The sequence below is a fragment of the Ischnura elegans genome, assembly GCF_921293095.1.
Source record: "Ischnura elegans chromosome 13 unlocalized genomic scaffold, ioIscEleg1.1 SUPER_13_unloc_4, whole genome shotgun sequence".
In the NCBI taxonomy this organism is placed as follows: Eukaryota; Metazoa; Arthropoda; class Insecta; order Odonata; family Coenagrionidae; genus Ischnura; species Ischnura elegans.
Genome location: NW_025791660.1, coordinates 3,815,128 through 3,837,350, shown reverse-complemented (window position 1 = coordinate 3,837,350; position 22,223 = coordinate 3,815,128). Strand labels below are relative to the sequence as shown.

Below are 22,223 nucleotides of genomic sequence, written 5' to 3'. Positions count from 1 at the left end.
GTCACTCATCAAACTTCATTTGCATCAACGGATTTTGAAAAAAAACCTGCGTTCTTCAATTAGGAATACCATTGCGGAAATTTTGAAAATTGAAATATCAGCAATTGATAAACCTGAAATACTTCAAAGCAAAATACGATGCAGCTTATGCCCAAGGAATAGAGACAGAAAAACAAGAATTATATGCTCATCGTGCCGCGCTCTGATGTGTGACGAGCACCGAAGTTATCTGTGTACTACCTGTACTGGAGTGAGAAATTAACAACAAAGCACTTTTTTCTAAAAATTTATATTTTACCTGTAAATAAACAATAGTTATGTACATTTTGGAGCAATAGGAAGTCCTGATGAAATTTGTGAAAAAATTAAAAAAAAAATTCACAGGAAAATTTTGTTGTTTTCAATTGTTAAAATTACTACGTTTTATGGAAAGAAAAAATATGAAACATTTTTTTAAATGAACTACACAATGTAATACTTAAGCTGTTAAAACTATTTGTCTGTACATCTAAAACATTCGTTAGAGTAAATAAAAGTAGGATTGGTGACTTTCTTAAAGAATTTTTATGTCTTTAGAATGAAAAATATTGTTTTAATTTCATTTTAATTTGTTTAAATAACTTATATTTTCATATAAGTGTAAAAAACACTTCTATTATTGATATTTACTATATTAATAGTAAAAAAATATCAGGGGGTTGAAATTAAAAAATTTAAAAGTTATGGGGTCCACTGGACCCCAGTGTGCACTTTATGATTGAAAAAAGAAGTGTGCACTTCTAGGGTTAATACCATATTTTAACAAAGAAAAATTAATTAGTTCGACAAATAAATCTACAACAGAAAGATGCTGAAGAAATTTGTGTCCTAGAAAATAAAGGCGAGGGACCCTCAAAAAAGATTATTTTTTCCCACTGTTGACCACTAACCTTGTCTTGTCCAAAAGCATTGATTATTCAAATGTTATTGTTTTCAAACCCTACCCTATTTGAGCATAAAAATTATATGTAGAACCATTTGCATGATAGTGCAGTAGTGGAAGCAGCAGGCGAGTTCTCTTTAGGATTAGCTGATAATTCTTACGATGGAGGGTTTGCTGTAACTGATCATGCCTCCCCCTAGATCTGCCTATGATGAGAAGTTTCGAATCCGCACGAAGTTTTTTTTCGGCTAAGGTTTCAAGCCAAATAGTTTTATTAACATTGCCACACCTCGCATACAGAAATCATCTTTGGATTTAATGTTATTGTTTCCAAACCGAACCTTGAAAATTGGATAAATCGAACAGCAAGGGACCAGTTAAAAACTTTGAATCATCCAAAAATTCGATTACAAGAGGCCCTTCATAAAAAAATCCAAAAAATTAAATTCTTCTTCCCAATCATAACTCACTCACTTATTGCCCTAGGCTTCGTTGAAAATCAGTGGGCACACACTTTTGGACTCCGAAAATATTCTGGATGGAAGCCGCACTCTATGAACAGCACTTGTCCATAACACCATCATCTTCCTCATCACCCCTAAACAAATGAGGTGCATATGTTCCAATGGAAACTGTCACCACCCTAATTCCAGGTATCCCAGGGAGGATTATAATTATGAATTATAATTCCTCAAGATATTCTAAAATAATGTTGTTATTGTAAAAATAACTGCAGAAATGGAGTGAGTATGTCAAAAAAAAATTTTTGGTGCAATTTTCAAAACAATCCTTCAAAAATCTGAATTTTTGTTCTACTTTGTCGCAATCCGGACCACTGTGCGCCGTTTCTACAGGGAATTGTAAGTTTCTAGAAAAAAAAGATCAGGTGTCGAGGAGGTGGAGTACGTCTGTGTGTGTAGCTGCACAAAGGGAAGATCTATATTTCATTGAGAAAGAATGTGGAAAACAGAGGAGAATGGTCGCGTTGAATTCTTTTTAAAAGAATTATTTCTCGCTGTACTAAAATTTCCGAATTAGCTCTCAGAAATAAAGTCTCACGTTTTAAAACTCACTTTCACAGGTAATTAGATTTACATAATAAACCCTTCGAGGAGTTTCATTGTCCGAGATAACCCATAAAAGTACTGAATCAATCGCAAAATATTTTTTATGCGAAATTGATGATAAAATTACAGATAATGTCCTTCGAAAAACCATAATATTGCTTGATGTTAGAAGTCATCAAATCCGGGGAAGGGGCTTGAAATTTCACGCACAAAATAACTTATCTGTTTGCGTATCATTTTATTTTACCTTTGAAGCAGCAAATACTGTTTCATATACTTTTATTCGTTGTTTTAAGGAAGGACCAAAGATTCAGTATTGTATTGTTGCTTGAATGCGTGCACCACAATCACCATGCAATTATTTGTACAAATGACAATAAAATGCGTCATCTTGAAAACAATATATCGCCAGCCATCGTTTCTCAGGGAAACATTTTTGCTTTCCAACTGCTTTGGAACCCTTTTGAAACACCAAAATCTATCATGGAAATGCTGTAGAACTCAATTTCCACTCATTTATACCAAAAATTGACAATATGAAGACGTTTTTAACTCATTTGTAATCACCTTTTTAACTCCTTTTTGCAAAGAGCATTCGTAAGACATTGCTTTCTACACGTTTGGAACTCCTTTTTAACGATTCGACAGGATTTCCAGACGTCATCATTCGTATTTTAACTGCTGTGTACTGAGAATATTCATGTGCAACTGCTTTCCATGCGTTTGCAACTCTTGTTTAATGACTCCAAGTGATTTATAGACGTCTTTATTTGTTTTTCAACTGTCTTCTACGCGCCAACACTACATGGGCAGGTTCAGTCTGATTCGTTTGGTCAAGAAAGCGAAAATTCTTTAATATATGCAATATAAATGCGGTAAGATAAGTGGTTAAAGAAATTGTAAGTCAGTTAATAGAAACAGAACTCTCAAATATTCACTCGAATGAGATTTAATAATAATTATTCTATTTTCCTCGTAGCGTAAATCGTATTTTTGGGGCAGTTTTGAAATGCGACAAGGTTATCTTCACTACATACCGAGAATCTTGGTTGCATAAATTAAGGTATTCAATTCAAGGAATTTATTAATTTATTGTTGTAAAAACATCAATGCTTTCGAAGTACATTTCGCACTTAAATGTTGAGTTTTACGGTACTTTTTGCAAATTTTTGTCAATTCTTCTTTATGTTTTAGAAGAAAGTAATATTTTGCATCGATTTATATACATAAAACAAACCGGTCGACGTATTGTATTCCCCATCCCCGGACAATATTTTATGCCCATCTTTTGTTCCGTATTTCAGGACTTAATTTACGCAAAAAATGAATTCCTCCTTAGAAAATCTGTTTCAATGTCGCGGTATTGAGACAAGTTCAGATACGCGGAAAGGTATTTTAAGCTTAACTCTTAAGTAGGCGCGTGGGGTCTTTAAAGACCCCATGGGTGTAGCAAACGCAATATTTTATAACAAAAATTGCTTTCGAAGTTGACCTTTTCAGTACCTTCCTAGGACACCTACATACAGCTGATAAATAAAAAACCTCTATTTTTTTAATGGATCAATTTCACGCAAAATAATATTTTTAAGCATTGGGGTCTTTTTAGACCCCACGCGCCTACCAACGTTACAAATGTAGTGTACCAGGGACGCCAGGTGGTGCGTTCGTCTTCCTTGTACGCTACCCTCCTCTCATTTCTAACTTAAGTGCTGGTCATGAGATCCTTACTTAACCTAATAGTGGGTTCAAATTTAATTAAGATGTAAGCAATGTGACGCTACGAAGGACTGCAACATTGAAGATGGAATGGTTAAGTTATATCCAGATCAAGTAGAACCTTGCGGAGTCAGAGGAACACCGCGCGCTCTTTCTCGTGTATTACAATTTATTCATGGAAGATTCAAAAGCGAGGAGGGATAAAATCAAACCAACACATTGTAGAAAATAGGTGCATTACTTTGAAAGAATCCCCTCACCCCATCATTCCCTCCTAACCAGCCGTAGGCTTTTAGATGACCCCCTCCTCCTCTGATTTAGTAAGGTAGTTTATGCTCGTACCCATAACTACTTCCTCTCTTACCGTGAAGAGAACGGTGCTTTGCAGGGGAAACACTTCTTGAGTGAACAAGAAAACTGTGACTGTAGTTGAAGCTTCCTCAGAGTAACTCGGGAACCCGCTGATGTTTCTTCTTCTATCCAGGGTACGTATATGAAGCGCTTGTTCATTTATGGTACTCTTGATTAGATTAAATAATATTGGCAATTTCCACAAAGAAATCTTTACTACGACCGATTTCGAAGTGATACTTCATCATCAGGAAAGATTTATTTGTGGCAAATTGCCAGTATTATTTAATTATTTTATTTCACCACATCACGCCTGAAGCGACTCTTTTTTACTCTTGATTAGACTCATTTTTTATTTGTGCTGTTTATTTGTTATCAGTTTCATGCCGGCATCGAATTCGACACATATCCTAAAAATATTTGAGTTTGCCCTCCGCGGACAAGATGAATGAGCAAGAGGAAGGAGAAAGAAACCGCATCCTTGACCTTCTTCGGGATATCCCCTCCGAGGATGAAAGAGATTCTACTGCTTCGGAGGAAGAGGATCATCTTGGTGAGTCGGAAAATGATACGGGGACAGAAGAAAGTGGTACATCTGATGATGAGGTGTGTAGTGTCAACGACTCTCCCAATAGGTCATCCTCATTAGATTTTATTGGAAAAGATAAGGTAACGCGTTGGAAAAAGCTTCCACCTTCACGCAGAGTTAGGACCCCACAAGTGAACATTGTGTCTAGTTCGTCGGGACCATTACTGCAGGCAAAAAATGCAAAAACCCCTATCGAATGCTACAGACTATTTTTAGATGATGCTACTGTAAGTATAGTGACCATATGCACAAATATTTACATCTCCCAGATTGCTTTGCTATTCAGTAGAGATCGAGATGCAAAATTGACTGATGAAGAGGAGATGAAGGCTTTCATAGGTCTTCTTATTTTGTCAGGTTCCATTCGTTCTGGACATCAAAATATCCGTGATTTATGGGATAGAGACGGGTTTGGAATCGAAATATTTTATACTGCAATGAGTATGAAAAGATTTTTGTTCCTATTGCGTTGCGTCCGCTTTGATTACGTAAAAGACCGACCACAAAGACGTGAGCATGACAAATTCACTGCTTTCCGTAATGTTTTTGAAACTTTAACCTCTAACTGGGAAAAATATTACAATTTAGGAGAGCTAACTACAATTGATGAGCAATTGGTTCCATATCGAGGTAAATGTCCCTTTCGTCAGTTCATCCCAAGCAAGCCGGCAAAATATGGGATTAAAGTTTTTACTTTGACGGATGCCAGATCGATGTACACAAAGACTATGGAAGTTTATCTTGGAACACAACCAGAAGGACCTTTCCGCCTGTCAAATCGGCCATGCGATGTTGTGAAGCGTTTAGCGAAAACAATGGCAGGCACTGGACGAAATATTACAGCTGATAATTGGTTCAGGAGTATTCCCTTGGTACAAGACTTGTTAGAGAAAAGGATAACATACTTAGGTACCATGAGGAAAAACAAGGTTGAAATTCCGCCAGAATTATCTAACGCTAAGCAAATAGCTGTAGGAACTAGCATTTTTGCCTTTAAGAAACACTTGACACTCTTATCTTACATTCCGAAGAAAAACCGGAACGTTATAATGATTTCTTCTATGCATCTCGATGCTTCAATTGACGACAGATCAGGAGAAATGCGTAAGGCTGAAATCATTACTGACTATAATTATACCAAGTCAGGAGTGGACACTGTAGACGAAATGTGTGCGACGTACAGCACTGCGAGACGTTGCAAACGTTGGCCATTAGTTATGTTTTTTAGGATTCTAAATATCGTAGGCATCAACGCGCAAGTAATTTATGTGTCCAATAATGCCGAACGTAAGTTGGTTCGGCGGTTATTTCTGAGAGAAACTCGAGAATTCGAGTCAAGAACTCGTTCATGCACAGATTAGGAAAAGAGCAGCATGCAATTCTGTACCTAGATCTCTTCGTGAGAAAGTTTTGAAACTTTCAGGGTCAACATCTTCGGGGCACAGTGAGTTTGATGTGAAAATAAGAGCTAGGTGCACCATTTGCCCTAGAAATATGGACAAAAAACAAACCAATTTTGCAGCCGCTGTTCAAAAACTATGTGTTTAAAACATATGAAAACTGTATTCCCTCATTGTTTTGATCATTTAAATGAAAATAATAAATGACTTAGTTAAAAATTTTCATTGTTTTTGAAATTATTGCTGTAACCCTCCATATTGGTACAGAGTATAAAGTTTTATGTGCAGTATATAATTATATAAAGCCCTTCAAATTGCGATTTGAAAAAATATGTTCTAATAATTAAATAAATAAGAAAAAAATTGTTTACATAAAACATAATTCTGAACAATTGATATTTTGATTTGAATACATCTTTAGTCGATAATGAACTACTCCCTAGATGTTAAAGTATGATATTCAGAGATAAAAAAGTGAACATAATTCGACATAAACATTTGCTATATAATAACAATATAAATTATTTCTTACAGCAAAAATTATTAAAATAATGTCTTTAGAGAAAAATATGTTGCATTAAAATGTTATGTACCGTTTAAAACGTTTGTAAATGTTAAAATACATGAGTTATGTACCCGCACATAGTGAAATAAGCAAATAGAAGAAAAGAGATCATATTAATTAGCCCAACTAACAGGAAATGATTAAAGGTACTTACGTCGAATTATCCAACATTCAGCATATATCGTAAAATATAGCAGTGTAAAATAAACAAATTTGGTGTAGTTATAAACAATCCCGCATGGGGTATTAAAAGACCCCACGCGCCCACTTATGTCACAAAGTGAGGTGCGCCTACTTAAGTGTTGTACCGTATTTTTGGGGTAGTTTTGAAATGCGACAAGGTTATCTTCTATACGTACCGAGAATCTTGGTTGCATAAATTAAGGTATTCAACAGCGACTTCATGGCAAATGTCGTTAATAATGGTGTTTTTTGGCGTTTCCAAGTTGAATTTATTATTGTAAAAACATTAATGCTTTTGAAGAATATTTCGCACCCAAATGTTGAATTTTACGGTATTGTTGCAAATTTTTGTCAATAGTCATCAAAATTTTCGAAAAATTAGTATTTTGACCGTCGGTAGTAGACCGGTCGACGTATTGTATTCCCCATCCCCGGACAATGGTTTATGCCCATCTTTTGTTCCGTACTTCAGGGCTTTATTTACGCAAAAAATGAATCCCTCATTCGAAAATCTGTTTCAATGTCGCGGAATTGAGACAAGTTCAGATACGCGGAAAGGTATTTTTCCGCTTGTTGCATTGGATTTTCGGGTTTTTAACATGACGGTTTTCAAGAAAAAAATATCCAAAAATGGAGGTATTTCACTCAGAAATTAACACGCCAACCAAGTAAGACCGGAGTTAAGCTCTCGATGTGGAATTTCTTGACCACGAAATTAACTTTCCCCCTACTTCCGTATGAGTGCGAATTCTGCATTGTACTACTAAAATAGTTAAGCCATTACTCATGCAGACGTTCGCGTGACGTCAACCGGATTTCATTTGCAACGTGCATCTTGGGAAGACTACTGGATCTTGTGGCGAACAACTTTTGTTTAAAGGAAATTGTACCCAAGGAACTGCGATGTCTTTTTGTTCGGTTTCTGGCTGCAGCAATAGCTATCGCAAATGCAAAGGAAGTGTGAAATTTTTTCGTTTTCCCAAAGATTTTGAGAGAAGGAGAATTTGGATCCTCGCCTGCCGGAGACAGGTCTTAGTGAACGCAGAAACAGGTAAGATAGTAATGCAGATGGTTTTAAACCTATTATAAAAACTTTCGTTTTCATGATGAAAATAGTTTAACTTTAACCAATATTCCGTTTTCAAGTTTTGTGATTGTCAAATTAGCATAAAAGGAGCATAGTCTGGTGTTCAGTCATAACGTGGACTGGGTGAGGCATGTGCCGAAGAGATAAATGGAAATGATGGACAATCATCCTTTGCAAGCGGAAGTACTAAGGTAGATGGGTTCACTTAAAGACAAACGGGAAATAGATTTACACGTCGCACATATTTGAGATGACATAATTCCTCCACATTTTTCGAATATCATCTCAATAAAATCTGGTACCCTAAACTGAAGAAATCAACCCCATAATAATTAACTATCCCGACTCATAGTTCACATTTCTAATTCTCCGTATTATTCGTATTGTACTATCGTATTTTGAATGCCTTTTTTCTCATCACATCATGTCTTAGGACATATTGAAGCTAATTTATGATTTAATTACGCGAGCCTTATACATTCCTAGTTCACTTTGACATTTTTTTAAAGACGGCATATTTTATCATTTACATACCATAAATTTAAACACATTTGCCGTTTAGCATATATTTGGATGTAGCGATACATGATTTATAGAAGCTCACTCCAACTGCGCAATGGGGAATTTTCACATTTTTTAAAAACTCTGTCAAAATGTCGTAAACCTATAGGAAAAATTATCTACCGGAGAAATTTCATTGCAAGCAGTAGTTTTCGAGATATTAAAGGTCAAAATGGAGGAGTGGGGGTGCGAGCGAAAGTAGTGTCTCCAAGAGGAGTGACGTCATTTCTCCCCAAACAGAGTTGCTAACGTCCGAGGCGTGGAGTTAGGAGATTGTTGCGGCATGTCTATGCCAGGAAGAAGTTTTTTTACCTACGTGAAGTGCTTTTATGTCGAATTATAAATATTACGCGGGGCCTAGTTGTTCAAATACATGACGAAATTATTTATTAGATATATTCGTCGTTATATTAGATTATATTCGTCGTCTGGAATAATGAAGCGAGAAGAATGTAGTGGTTTAAGGTGATGAAGAGGAAGAAAGATCTGTCGACGAAAACGACGGAATTTGTTTGTAAAGATCACTTTAAGTAATTACAACAGAATTATGTTGAAAAATGACTTGAGCGTGTGGTGCGGAGGACGTGCAGCTTCCCTGTTCGCGCAGTACCCGCCGGTCACTTGAATGGTGTTTTTTCTGAGCTATCAAAGGTTGAAAAAAACGGCCGTCGTAGTATCCGATGGCTTAAAAATTATTGTATTTTTTGAATTAATCAATGATTAATCATGATAAGAATACGTACAGTAGGCCAAGGGCCCAGGTAGGAATCAAGGCCAGGAGGGGGGGGGGGGGGTTTCAGGCGCAATTAATACTGGGGAGTCTGGGGGTATGGCTTACCCGCCAGGGTGGGAGCGGGAGATGCGGGGTCCCTCCGGCAGAAAATATTTCACATAGATCGTTTAAAATGGTGAGTTTTTACGGCCTTCTGAAGGATATTTTATTAATTCTTACACTATTCTACAAGTAATATTAATCCAATTATGCAAAATAGATTAAACTTAACAATTTCTCTGAGCTCTGGGGGGGCGTTATCCCCTAAACCCCCCTCGCTGCGCCACTGCAGTAGACTACCTTGCCCCTTTCCGAAATCAATTGATTAACATGCGTAGTATTCCTATCTGAACTCTCTCAAAACCATATTTGCTACCTAGGAGCGTAAAATGTGTAAGAAACTCACTGATATATGACCAATACTTCCTCCAATCAACTGACTTTGTGCCACAGGAGGAAATACAACCTGAGGAAGATCGAGGAGAGTTGAGGTCTGGGAAAATTCTGCCAATTGAAGCCAAAAGCAAAAACTGTAGGTATTCAGAAAAAAACCCTGTTTCTACCAATGCTGCTAATTCTTCTATGAAGTTCTTCTGCCTGTAAAAGCTAGATGGTATTGAAGCTAATGAGAGTAGCAATTCAACTACCGAAGAAGAGTGTGATAAGTGATTCCTACTTTGGCGGCAGCAGCAGCAGCTCTGACATGGAATCAGACAGGGAGATATGAAGCCAAAGGGCCAAGTATACTTTGTTTTTGAAGGAAAAAAGCCATCGTATTATTCAAGGATAGCCAGTGAAAATTATTTTATTGTCAATTTGCTATCACGAAAGACTAGATTGCTTCTCATGGTTATGTCAAGGAATATAAGACTCAACGAATCCTTCAATATTTTAGCCCAGTACATCTCAATGACTCGTCCTCGACAGCGGCACAATATATCTCTGCTTCCATTATTCCAGTGGTTAGTTCTTTGAAAAATCTAGTTTTTTGGTTTGACAGAAATAATATTTTGCCTAACATGCTAATTCCCTTTCCTGCTCGCTATTCGCATGTAGTGTCTATTATTGATTGTTTAGAATTAGAAATTGAAAAGCCAGGTTACCTAATTTGGCAAAGTTTAAACTGAATCTATATATATAAAAGAAAGTCGAAAATCGTGTTAGTTAGAACACTTATAACTCGAGAACGGCTGCACCGATTTCAATAACATTTGGTTCTTTGGATTCGTCTCAGGCGGGGTTAACATATAGACCATTAAAAAAAGGATAATTTCACAAAAAAAATCATCTCTTTCCTATGGGCATGCTTTTAGGAGTTATAGTAACACAACAATTGATAAGTCAGTCAAAATTACAAATTAAATAATTTGTTTTGTTTTCACCACTTTAATAACTGAATTTAGTAACAATATAACATTTTAATTACTAAATATATTCAAAATATTAATTAAATTGAAATTACATTTTTTAAATTTAATTCGAGCTGATTGTAAGCCCAGCCGTGGCACAGCTCGAGTTGACACTTCACTACCGTGTTTGTAAACATCTCCAAGCAATTGTTGACAAACGGTAATGTCCGTGTTCCTGTCGAGGAATCGAGTAGTTTTAACTCATTTCCTTGGAATGATTGAAAATTAGTTTCAGCTCATCAACAAAGAGTTCCAGAATATGATTGATCACCAAAAGAATCAAAGATGGTTGATTTAGCGAGCAAGAACGAAGATGTGGATGACTAAAACGAGGTAAATTCAAATAGTTCGTACTCTGCATGGATTCGAATCTTTTAAATGTGTAACAAACGAAGACGAAATCACCAACTATCTATCTGAATATTTTAAGTCCTTGGACGTACCTGGCTTACCAAGGCACGATTTACAGAGAAATGCAGTTTCTGTGCTCATGATCTTTCGAAGCCTAAACCAACCATAACTATCCAACGGAACGTGTTTGATCATTAAAAAAATTGGTCATGAATGTGATTCACGCAACTTTACTCAAAGGAAAATTTAAAGGTAAGGAAGTCCTCATTCCGTAGATTCCATGATCTCAACTCATATGCCCTTTTGAGCTTAAACGTATTCAATTTACAATTCGTGTTGCATTCGTGATAACGATTAAAAAATCGCATGGTCATTCTTTCAGTTTTTGTGTTGTTTGTGCTCATGTGCTAATGAAAATCCATGATTTTCTCATGGTCAATTTAGCGTGCTATGTTCACGAGTCGATAAACCATCTTCTGTATTTCTTCCTTCGCTTCAAGTGCGTAGCTAGGATAGGGGGTTTTGGGCGCAGCTAATACCACGGGTCTGTAGGGTATAGAAAACTCGCTAAGGTAAGCGGGAAGTGTGGGGGCACTTCCCCCAGACATTTTTTCAGATAAATGGTTCAAAATAGTGGGTTTTGTGGCTGTGTGAATAGTTAAATATGTTTTGTTTGTTAGTCATCCGTCCCCCAAATATTAATAACAAAATCTTTCATAAAAAAATTCTCTAAGCTCTTGGGGGGTGGGGGGGGGGTTTATCCCCCAAAACCTCCCCTCGCTGCGTCACTGCTTTGCTTCGCTATATTCATTTAGCTTCATCCGCTTCATCTTGCGCCTGATAACAAAACAAAAACTGTTGTTTCTCAGAAGGTGCTTGACGCAAGACATTAAACCCGAATGTGTAGGGCTCACCGTGGTGCGTTTACGCATGCAGTACGTTTACGCAGTGCATTTTTTCCAAACAGAAATACTAAAACTGGCGCGCCTTAAGTCATTTAATGCGAATGCTGCTTCATAGGGGCTTTTCTTGCACGATTTTGAGCATCAGACAAGCGTCGGTCTGGGGTCGTGTCAACCTGCCCCCTGAATGGGCCAAGTGTATGCAACAGACTTGGACCTAAAAACATTTTTTTACAGCTAATAACGCAAATAGCCAACAACTGAATGCGTATACTTTTTATTTCATGAACTGCTTTATTAAACCACAATGCCCAAAATTTCTTAAGCTAAAACGTAAGAAAATTTGTTGAAAAAAATCCGCGTAAACGTGCTCCGATTTACCCTACGTAGATTCAATAAAGAAAATGTCTTTCTGACAAGCAATTTTGGTACTCATTTACGTAGTTTTATTGAATTTGTATCCTTATTTTATTATAATAAATTAAACATGATTAAAAACGATACAGCCGCTCTTGATTTATAAATGGTGTAAGTAAACTGTAAGTTTATTGATTGTTAGGCGGTACGAAGTTCGCCGGGTCAGCTAGTAGGAGTATAAAAATAGATCAGTTCTCACTGCAGTGAGTGACATACAACGCATTTTCCTTTTGTAGATCAATTTTTCTACTGTGATAAGTATATCAAACTGCGCTTAGTTCATTACGCTGCAAAAGGTAATATGCTAAAATTAGCCAAGCAATAAAAAAAGAAGTAAACTGCGAAGGTAACTCTAAATCCGTATTTTTACAGCAATCAGTGCATTATACTGCTAATAGTAAATAAAAATATAAATAATGTTTTTCAAAGGAATCAGCTTTTAAAATTACTGCAAAATTAATGGTATTTTTACAGCTCAAATATTTCTATCTAAACTCAATTTAAAAAATCCTATGATTCTTCTTTAGAAAATTTCATTTCGAGGGGTTATTGTGGCCGGGCAATAGCTAGTTTTCTCTTCGACTGAATTTATTGAGCCAATTCCAAAAGGCTGTGGGGTAATGGCAGATCGCGGCTTCAAAAAAGCTGCTCACTCATTCAGTGGTAAAATTTGAGAGTTAATTGGACCATCAAGTGTTTCCAAGAATGTAAAGATCTCTAAAAATGGAGTTAAGCTAACTAAGCAAATAGAAAGATTTAGGACACGTTGAGAGAGTAATAAGAAAGGTCAGAGAATATTGTGAGAATAGCTTGTCCTTCATTCCTGAATTGATAACCATTTGGTGAAAAAACAGGATATCCGGGTTCTGCCACAATGATGGGGAAACTTGGAAGGTAGCGTCGAAAAATACTTTGAACGATTCATCCAAAACCATTTCTTCAAAATGAAGTTGTATTTTTCATTAAAAAACAGCGAAATTACCTTAAATCTGTGCACGGAAAGCATTTGAAAACATACTGAATCAAAAAGCTGATATCATACTGAAGGCAAAAATTATAACTCATATCATATAAACTATATTAGCACTAACTAGATGCATCAATATTTCATGGAGAAATTTTGAACAGAGGCAAATTAGTTATTTCTGTATTCATAAAAGCTGGCCTATTAATGATGAAATAAACTAGACGAACTTACCGCGAAGCCTTCACTTCTTTAAATTATGCAGTCAAAAAGTCCGGGTTACTTTTAAAATATAAAGCCATCATTATGGAATCCACCTTTGGGAGATTATCGCAACAGCCTACACGAAACCGTCTACCATTTCGCAAATATTCGACACATTCCTTTTTACGAATATAGAAAATGGATGAAAAATATTTTACGTGACTAAATGACATCATAACATGTCTCAGAGAAAACACAGATTAAAAAAATACCGAGATATTCACTTACTCAACGAGTGCTTCATTGTAGCTTCTGCCGCCGTATATGCAAAACGAAAACGCCGAAGGGAGAAATGACGTCACCAACAATAAGAGCTAACTTCGCGTTTGCAGACGGATTTCACTGTTTTCAAATGCATTTTAATGATAAAATCAATGGTCGCCGAGAAGATTGATTGGTGAAAATGGATTTCTGGTGAAAATTGCTATAAGAATCATGTATAATTTCGGTGAAAAATGATCATGCAACTTCCCCATTGTACTGGCTTAAATACCCATAAAAGTGGATGTGCTAAAAACTTTCCTAGGGGCTCCTTTAAGAGTGAAACATAGAAAAATTACTTTTAGCGAGTCAGGAAACCGCATTGATTCCAATAAATTAATCCCAGCAGACACTTAGTAGTAATTGCTTGAAATGCTTTTCCTCCGTCGGTGTTTGTCTTTTAAGGAATTCCTCCAAATCCCTCAAAAGGGTAAATGTTGAACTTAGTCGCCGCCTTACGGGATAAGTGGGAAATGAGAGAAGGATGACGCAAAGAAAATGAGAGATAAACGCGATGGAGATAAGGAGTTTGGTGGGCCGAAAAAAAAGTTTTCTCCCTGATCAAATTTTCCCTTTGCGGGAAAGCTGCAAAATGATATCAGGATATTGCACTCAAATCTTTAAAAATCGGATTACGTCAGAAACTGCTGCCCGAGCTTTAAAGTTTAAAATTTTGTGAAAAATCCGGCTAATTTCAGAATCAATCGGTTATGAAGACTAATTTAATGCAAATTTTGGACAGTGGATAATAATGAAGACAAGGATACACGTTAACAGCTTACAAAAATGATATTTGAAGTTTATTTGACAAAATCTATGGCTCAAAAAATTCATTTGAATAGAATAACATTATAGTGTAGACCATCTGCAAAACACAATATATAAATACCTACGTTGAGCATCGTTTCAAATGTTAAAAATTCATGATCAAATGATATTAATTTCGATTTTTATTCCATTTTTTATTGAATAAGTCATCACTTGATATAAATAATCCCACTAAATTAAATAATGAGGTCAATTATTTTAAATTAATACCAATTGTAATAATGAATAACATATACCTGTGGAACTCTTTTCACCAAGAAATTCGGCCAAGGGTGAGAAAGAGCAGAACCTGAAAACAAGACACTTCAATAAAAATAGGTATCTCTCTCTGCTAGTTGCGTGAAGAAACTACCCGGAACTTATTAGAAAATGTCTTAAAACACGAATCGTTGTTCGACGGGAAAAGGGATCCCATTGAAATTTATTCCTCCACTATCGCTCAGGGGATATATGCATCTGTAAAACGATTTGTCGTTATGCATTTTTCAACGAGAAAAATGTGAACAAGATAAGTCAAACCATCTCCATTTTATCTTCGTCAAAATTAAGCGACGGTTTATCGGGTGTCCATCTGCAAGAGCTTGTTTCGTGACGGCCGATATTTTTTGGTCCGGATGGTTAGCTAGATAATGTGATAATTTATTAACTGCTTTGGAATCTAATTTTGTTTTTTTCCGGCGAACAATTGCAGTGAAGTTTGCTTGGATTGCAGAACAATTGCAGTGAATTGGATCAATCCAATGGATTCCCGAATCCCCGATGACGATGGGCGAGTTGTCCATCGAAACGTTGGAAGGAGAAATGGAGGACCTGGCCCGGTGTGACACCGGAGAAAACTTCACTGCTTTGGAATCTTTCCTTGAGTTTTACTTCACATTTCCCCACGAAACGACGACACCAAAACGTATTTATTTTTCAAAATACCCAACGCAATACAAAAGGTTTCGTTCGGAGAGAAAAAGATAGCTAATTTTCAGAATGGATGGGTAACTCAAAAGAAAACCGTTGAGTGGGAAGAAGTTATATCTTTCAGAGTGAAGGGCTCACCTTCAGTTCATATTATTTGCATTGAACATTATGAGAGTCCTTATTTGGAAGTGCCATGGAATGCTGACAAGAAATGTTAAGTTGTCGCCTTAACTGTCAAAGGATTGGCTGCAGTAGAAGTTTTTGGGAAAACGAATTAGGGGAGAAGCACTCCCAGCAGAAAGTGGTTAGGATATAAGAGAACAGTAATGAGACTATTAAAGATGCAGAAATAAAGTTTCAACGAGTTTGATTTGAATAGTAAAATGATTCAAAGTGGAATCGGGAGACAAATTGCATCAATAATTTTCCTCTTTACATTTACGCTACTTCGCACAATATTTTTACTTTATAATCGTAGTTGAAGACTGGTCATCACGTTTTATGATGCTGAAAATAACTATTTCTCATCAAGTTGGAGCGAAATTCCAATTTAGTGAATGAATAACCGGAAAATGTCATTTGATCGTAACCAAGCGGTAGTAATAGCTAAAAGAAATTATTTCGTAGAAATGATTTGACTGATTAGGTAGTTTTTTCAGTAGTTTATAGTGAAACTACAAAAATGTTTTCCTTAATTGTGATCTTAGTGTTTTACTATTTCTATACAAATCCAATGTGAGTAAATTCCAGCTTACAGGCATGGAGAAAGGCATTAAATAATCTTAATGGAAACTAAGCGTGAGATTAAACGTGGACCAACGTTAATTGGAAAAATTACCATGTCTGCAGGTTAAATAAATGAAAAAAACTACCCCATGATTTCGTCGATTTTGAAATAAACCGAAAATTTTCGAACATGAATGTCCGTAAATATTTTACCAATGAGGCGATCAAGCGTTTTTTTTATTCGAACCATGAATGATGGGAGAATTCTTTTACTGCGTTGCAATTAATAGAGTAGAGAACTCACTCTTCCGCAATCAGATCTTGACCATATTTGAGACAATGAATGCACGTATATCTGAGGCAAACAGGAAACACTTTTCGAATTTCCTATTTCACTTTTGGACGGTATAAAGTCATTCAAGTCATTGAGGAAGTTATATTCTAGCCCATCTTCAAAGTTCTCAACGCACTGCAACTATTTCAACTCTCGTGGCTATACTCAGCGTCCAAAGATAAATGGAGAAGCGTTGAGGTCGTGAATGCGGACATCTCTCCACTCCTGATATCTTATCTCCCCACCACATTCACTCTGCCGTCACCTGTCTTTTGTCACTTTAAAGGAAATAACTATCAATATCTCTCTTTGAAAAGGCTGCTTTCAGGAAATGATGGGAAAAATATCCTTTGTAAGTTGAAGCACTGACGTATATCACCTTGAAACCGAGCGTCATCAACAGGTGGCTGCCGACTGCGCTCGGCAGCATCAACCTTGAAATCTCCGTTCTTCTCTTTTCCTTTGCTTAGCGGTCTCGAACCTTCACTAACGTCGGCACCAGATTCTCAGGCATTTGCATTTTGCGTCAGTTCTGGTTTCAAGCTTTCCTCTGTCACCAAGGATGCCGACACACAAAAAATATAAGGGGAGTCCAATCTGGGGATCTTGCCACGGGAAATTTTACAAGTGGTGAGTTATAAGTCTTTTAAGCATTTTGGAAGAGTCGTATGATCATCATAAGAACCCTGATAACAAAAATCGACAAGCCTGACACATTTTCTCCTCACACCCATAACGAACTTTCGAGAGGGCTCGGGCAACTTTAGGTCCCATGGAGTCGGCGCCACTGTCTGTCACCGGCGTCCTCCGAAAGTTCTAACACTTTTTATGAGGTAATTTTCTCTTAATTTTGTTGGGGGTGTTATTAATAATGTTTCTATTTTATATTCTCAACATTTCTCCACTAATTCATTAATGCTAATCATCCTTTACTAAAAAGGCATTGAAAAAATTATCGATGTTTTTTGTGTTGCTAGGGACTCTCGGAGGGGATATTTTTGTATTGTTTACGATATTAGTGATTATTAGTTAAAAATACCCCTAAAAATAACTCTTTACCTCGTGAAATTAAACCTCAGGTTACTTTTATTTTAAGAATGAAGTTCTCCACCCATGGCGGCAATCTTTCAGGTGCAGGCGAAAGAAGGACATCCTCAGCATGCTTCGGGAAGACTTTTTGATCGAAAGATTTAATATGGTCTACATATTTACTTACATGGAGCATATAAAATCGAAAAAAAATCGTCAGGATTGACATTTTTCCTAGAATGCTTATTTTTCAAGACGGTAAGAAACCTTTCTCATCATTTAATAAATTTCGTGACGACCAACTCATGTCGTACTATCCCTATGATCATAAAACTTTAAAAAGGTTCAAGAGATTAGGGATTCGAGTGACGCATCTACTGCTTTTGAATTCCTATCTCCTGGCACGCAAAAACTAAGCTTAAACTCACTCAGGTTGCCAATAAGTGATGCCCTCGCCAAAGGCCAAGCAAGAAGAAATTAGCCTTAATCACTGGGTCCTTACTTGTTATCAATGAATTCATGTTTTCCGAAGAATTTCTAAATAAGGAATAAGAGAATATCGCAGACAGTACTCAAAGATTTGAAAGTAGACCATTGTCAACAGCTTATGCCCTGAATAACCAGCCACTAATTGGATCTTTGCGTCCAAGATCATCACTGGAGATTCCTCTCCACCGTCATCGTAAAATTGTACAATATTTGCAAATAATTGTATTCATATTTTAAATATATTGGAATTTTAATTGTACTTATTTAAATTTTTTTAATCGTGCAGAATAATTTGGAATCCACAGCTGATAAATATTTTATATCGTTTCACATCTCAATTTCGTGTAGTTAATAAGTAAACATACGCATATTGTCAATTATTACTCTATGCTAGTCTTAATCTTGTTTGAGCATTTGCTATTTATATGAAGATGGCTGTTGTCCTAGCACCCCCGTCCACACGCCTTTTTTAGGGGATTATGGGGTAGTTCGTAGATGTAGATTATGGATTAAGAGGGAGGAGAGTTTATTTGTTGACACGTTGCGAAAGTGAGACAATATATTTTTACGTATTACTGCAAAAACCTTGCAGAGAGGTTCCAGGGATGAGAGATTATGCTTGGATGAGATTGGCAGAATGGAAGCGCAGTGGATTAGAATTGCAAGAAGGAAAGAAGTCCAAAATGCACGGAGCTCTTTTACTTCGCTGGGACCAATGAGGAAAGCCACGAGGGACATTGTCTAACGGCCACTTTCACCGATGAATTACATTGCCTACGAAATCCACGCGCACGAGCGATTGAGTCGTCTGCATAACATTTGGGAGAGTTTTTAGGCAGAGATATACACAGTTTTGCGACTATGGGATTAATCCAAGACTGACTTGATCTTATAACTATATTAGTGGAGATGAACTCAAACGAATAAAAATATTCTCTATCAAGCCATTTTCTTGCACGCGAAAAGTAAGAAAACCTGAAGGTTACTGCCACTTTCATGAGTTGGTGACGTCACGAGGGTCTCGTTTGCGTCAATCTAACTCATTGCATCATAGGTGAAGAAAAATCAAATCATTTTCTGCGAAACGTGTAGCAAGAGCACTTGTTACGTAAACGGCGATTACCATTGATCACAGAACTTACAGCAAACTGTTTGGACCAATTTAATATACGTTTACTCTTTTCCTGCCCTTAGAAAATTTTCTTACTCTCTAAAAAAAATGTTTTCCTTATAATTCATTGCCAGCCGTTGCCAATATATCATTGACAAGAAATATTACGTCGTTGCTGGATAGCAGGATATTTTTCAGAAATATTAAAAAAAAGACCTCAGTAGACCATGCCACGCACGGACTCGAATGATATATCTATAATAGATAAGAATTTTCTATATATATCTTATATATTTTCTATCCGTAATAAAAGGTGCAATCCACTTTTATATCAGTGAAATCTCTCCTTTAAGTCAGACACAGTACCTTTCATGGATGAATATATATGATTGAGATCACGATTGTTAGGAAACAAAGCTACGATTTATGCTGTTACAACGATGTTATGTGTTGCAGGGGCGCAGCTAAGAATTAAGGCTGGGGGTATTTATACACAACTAATACTTAGGGGTGTGGGGTATACCCACCCACATACCTACCAGGGTAAGCAGGAGTTGTGTGGGCACTCCTCCAGAAAATTTTAAGAATAATGGTTCAAAATTGCGAGTTTTACGGCTTTCTGAGCGATGTTTGAATAATCCTAGCCCTATTCTACAAGTAATACCGATCCAAATAAGTAAAATGGATTAAACTTACAAATTTCTCTGAGCCTTGGGGGAGGGGGGTTTATCCCCCAAAACCCCCCTCGCTGCGCCACTGCCAATAACGATCATAAAACTCCCCTGTTACCGTTTTTCCTTTTTCCACGTATTCGATGTAGATTATTCCATATGCATCCAAAACATCGTTGACATGACCTGAAAGGCCCATATCACACTCTTCGCCTGCTTTGGAGCCTCTATCTTAAAAAATCCCTTTTTTCACCCGTTACTTTATCTATGTAGTATAGTGATGAATCCATACTTCATCGAAGGTAATGTTTCAACGCGGAAAATCTCCAGGACTGCGAAATAAAAGCGCCAAAACAACCTTTGAGTTGACCACGCGATTGTCTTTACTATATTTGTGAGCAAACGTGGCAGTGATCTTGCCGATATTTTTTTTCTCGCCCAAGTTTTCGTACAAATTAAAGCAATTGTGCATTGCGATGTGCCTATGGCCGCTAACTAGGTATAAATTCACGTCCAAATTTGGGAAAACGCATCATTATTAATAAATGCAAAAAAGTGTTTCAATTGAATTTTATTGATATAGAACTCACTTTTTCGATAAATATAAGGTAGAACTGATTTAGAGAGATATTAATGACATTTCATAAGTATTTCGATATTATTAAAAAAACACTCAAAATGTGTCTATCAAGTCACCTGATACGTAAGATAAATATGTTTTCCTAAGAGTAGCTATTTCCTTCATCAAGTTTTCTATTCGTCCATATACCTAAACGTCAAAATTTCAATTAATAGATGTCACAGCTTATATTTCTTCGGAAAGTCAAAATTAAGCGAAAATCGGATCTGGAAAATTATGTTGCGTTTTCGCAACCTTGGCCCTATTCGGTATATATAGACAGTCGTGCAACCCGCATTACCTTCTATTGCCGTCTTGTAGAAATATGCAGTTTTTTTCTGTCAAAGTATGATTACGCAGGATCATCTTCGCCCTTTTTATGCCACGTATTTGGCAGAAATCGTAATATTTGATAACTAAAATTCTTAGATGTTATTTTTCCAGTAAGATGTTGTATTATTTAATCTATCCAAAATATAAAATATACGCATTACGGTTTGAAAGAAATTAAGTCATAACGAATATTTGCTCAGAAAAACATGTTATTTGCTCAGAAAAACATTTATTTCGCATGTTTAATTGACATTAATTTTATTGATGCAGATCGAATAACAAAAATTAATGTCTATTTATGAAATACATTAATGCATATTGGTGCAATGGAACACAAAATTCGTACACTCATATAAATTTTGAAAATGAGGTTGGTGACGTAAATATAGACGGAGCCTTTAAAATACAGGACGAGACATCTGGTGTAGTGCATCATGGCGGTTCTCTTTCGAAACACCCAATAAAAGGTATCAGTACTTTTTATTTAATTCATGTTCAAAAAGCGGAGTTGTGTCCTAAGTAGAGGAAGACCTAAAATGTTGCATAAATATTTTCTCCTAATTCTTTCGGTGGTATTTGTTGAAAAAATAAAAAAAAGAATTGAGCTGATACCCTTCTATTTAAAATTTTCACGTGGTCTTTTAATGATTTTGTATGAGAAAAATTACGTATTTCTCAAATAAATATTCTATTGACGACAATAGGCATATTTTGCGTCTGTCAATAATAGATATCAGAAAAGTTCCATTTTTTTAATGTTTTAGGTTATCACTGACTTCCAAAACAAGATATTGGTCGAAAGAAGACGATAAGGCGTGGATTTGGTTAGGAAATTATTGAGCCAAAGCATATTTATATTATTGAAAAAATGAAGTTTTCAAACAATTCCTCTCTGGACGACAATGAGAGATTTGTTAATTATTGCCTATATTTGACGACTTGAATTATAAATTTTTAATATTCGGAATACTTGCGCATTATTTGTCAATTGATGAGCAAATGATACCTCACTTCGCCTCAGTGCAAAAATGTTCTTTAAAAACAAGCCGTTTGGATTTGGCTTTAAACTTAGGTGATTATGTTCTTCAGACGACTTAAGGATTCAACCAGGCGATGGTAAACGACTTTGATCGAAAGTTAGGCTAGGAAGCAAGTGTTATTCTGGAATTTCTTAGGGTTATCCCTGAACCCTCTAATAATCGTATGTTTTTCAATCACTTCTTTATATCGTGCATACTATTTATTGTTTTGAAAGAAAAAGGATTTTTGACACTGGCACCATGCGTGAAAATAGATAGGGTGAGTGCCTGATATAATTTAGTGAAAACATCGGTATAAAACCGAGGGAAACGTGAAAACAAGCATTTGATGAAGCTGTAGGTCAGTATTGTTT

General features: G+C 36.3%; 1 protein-coding gene across 1 annotated transcript in view; it reads left to right on the top strand.

The window, feature by feature from the left end:
- LOC124173289 (zinc finger protein 182-like) overlaps nt 1-22,223 on the top strand; it is a 277,634-nt gene that overhangs the window by 42,113 nt on the left and 213,298 nt on the right. The window lies entirely within an intron of this gene.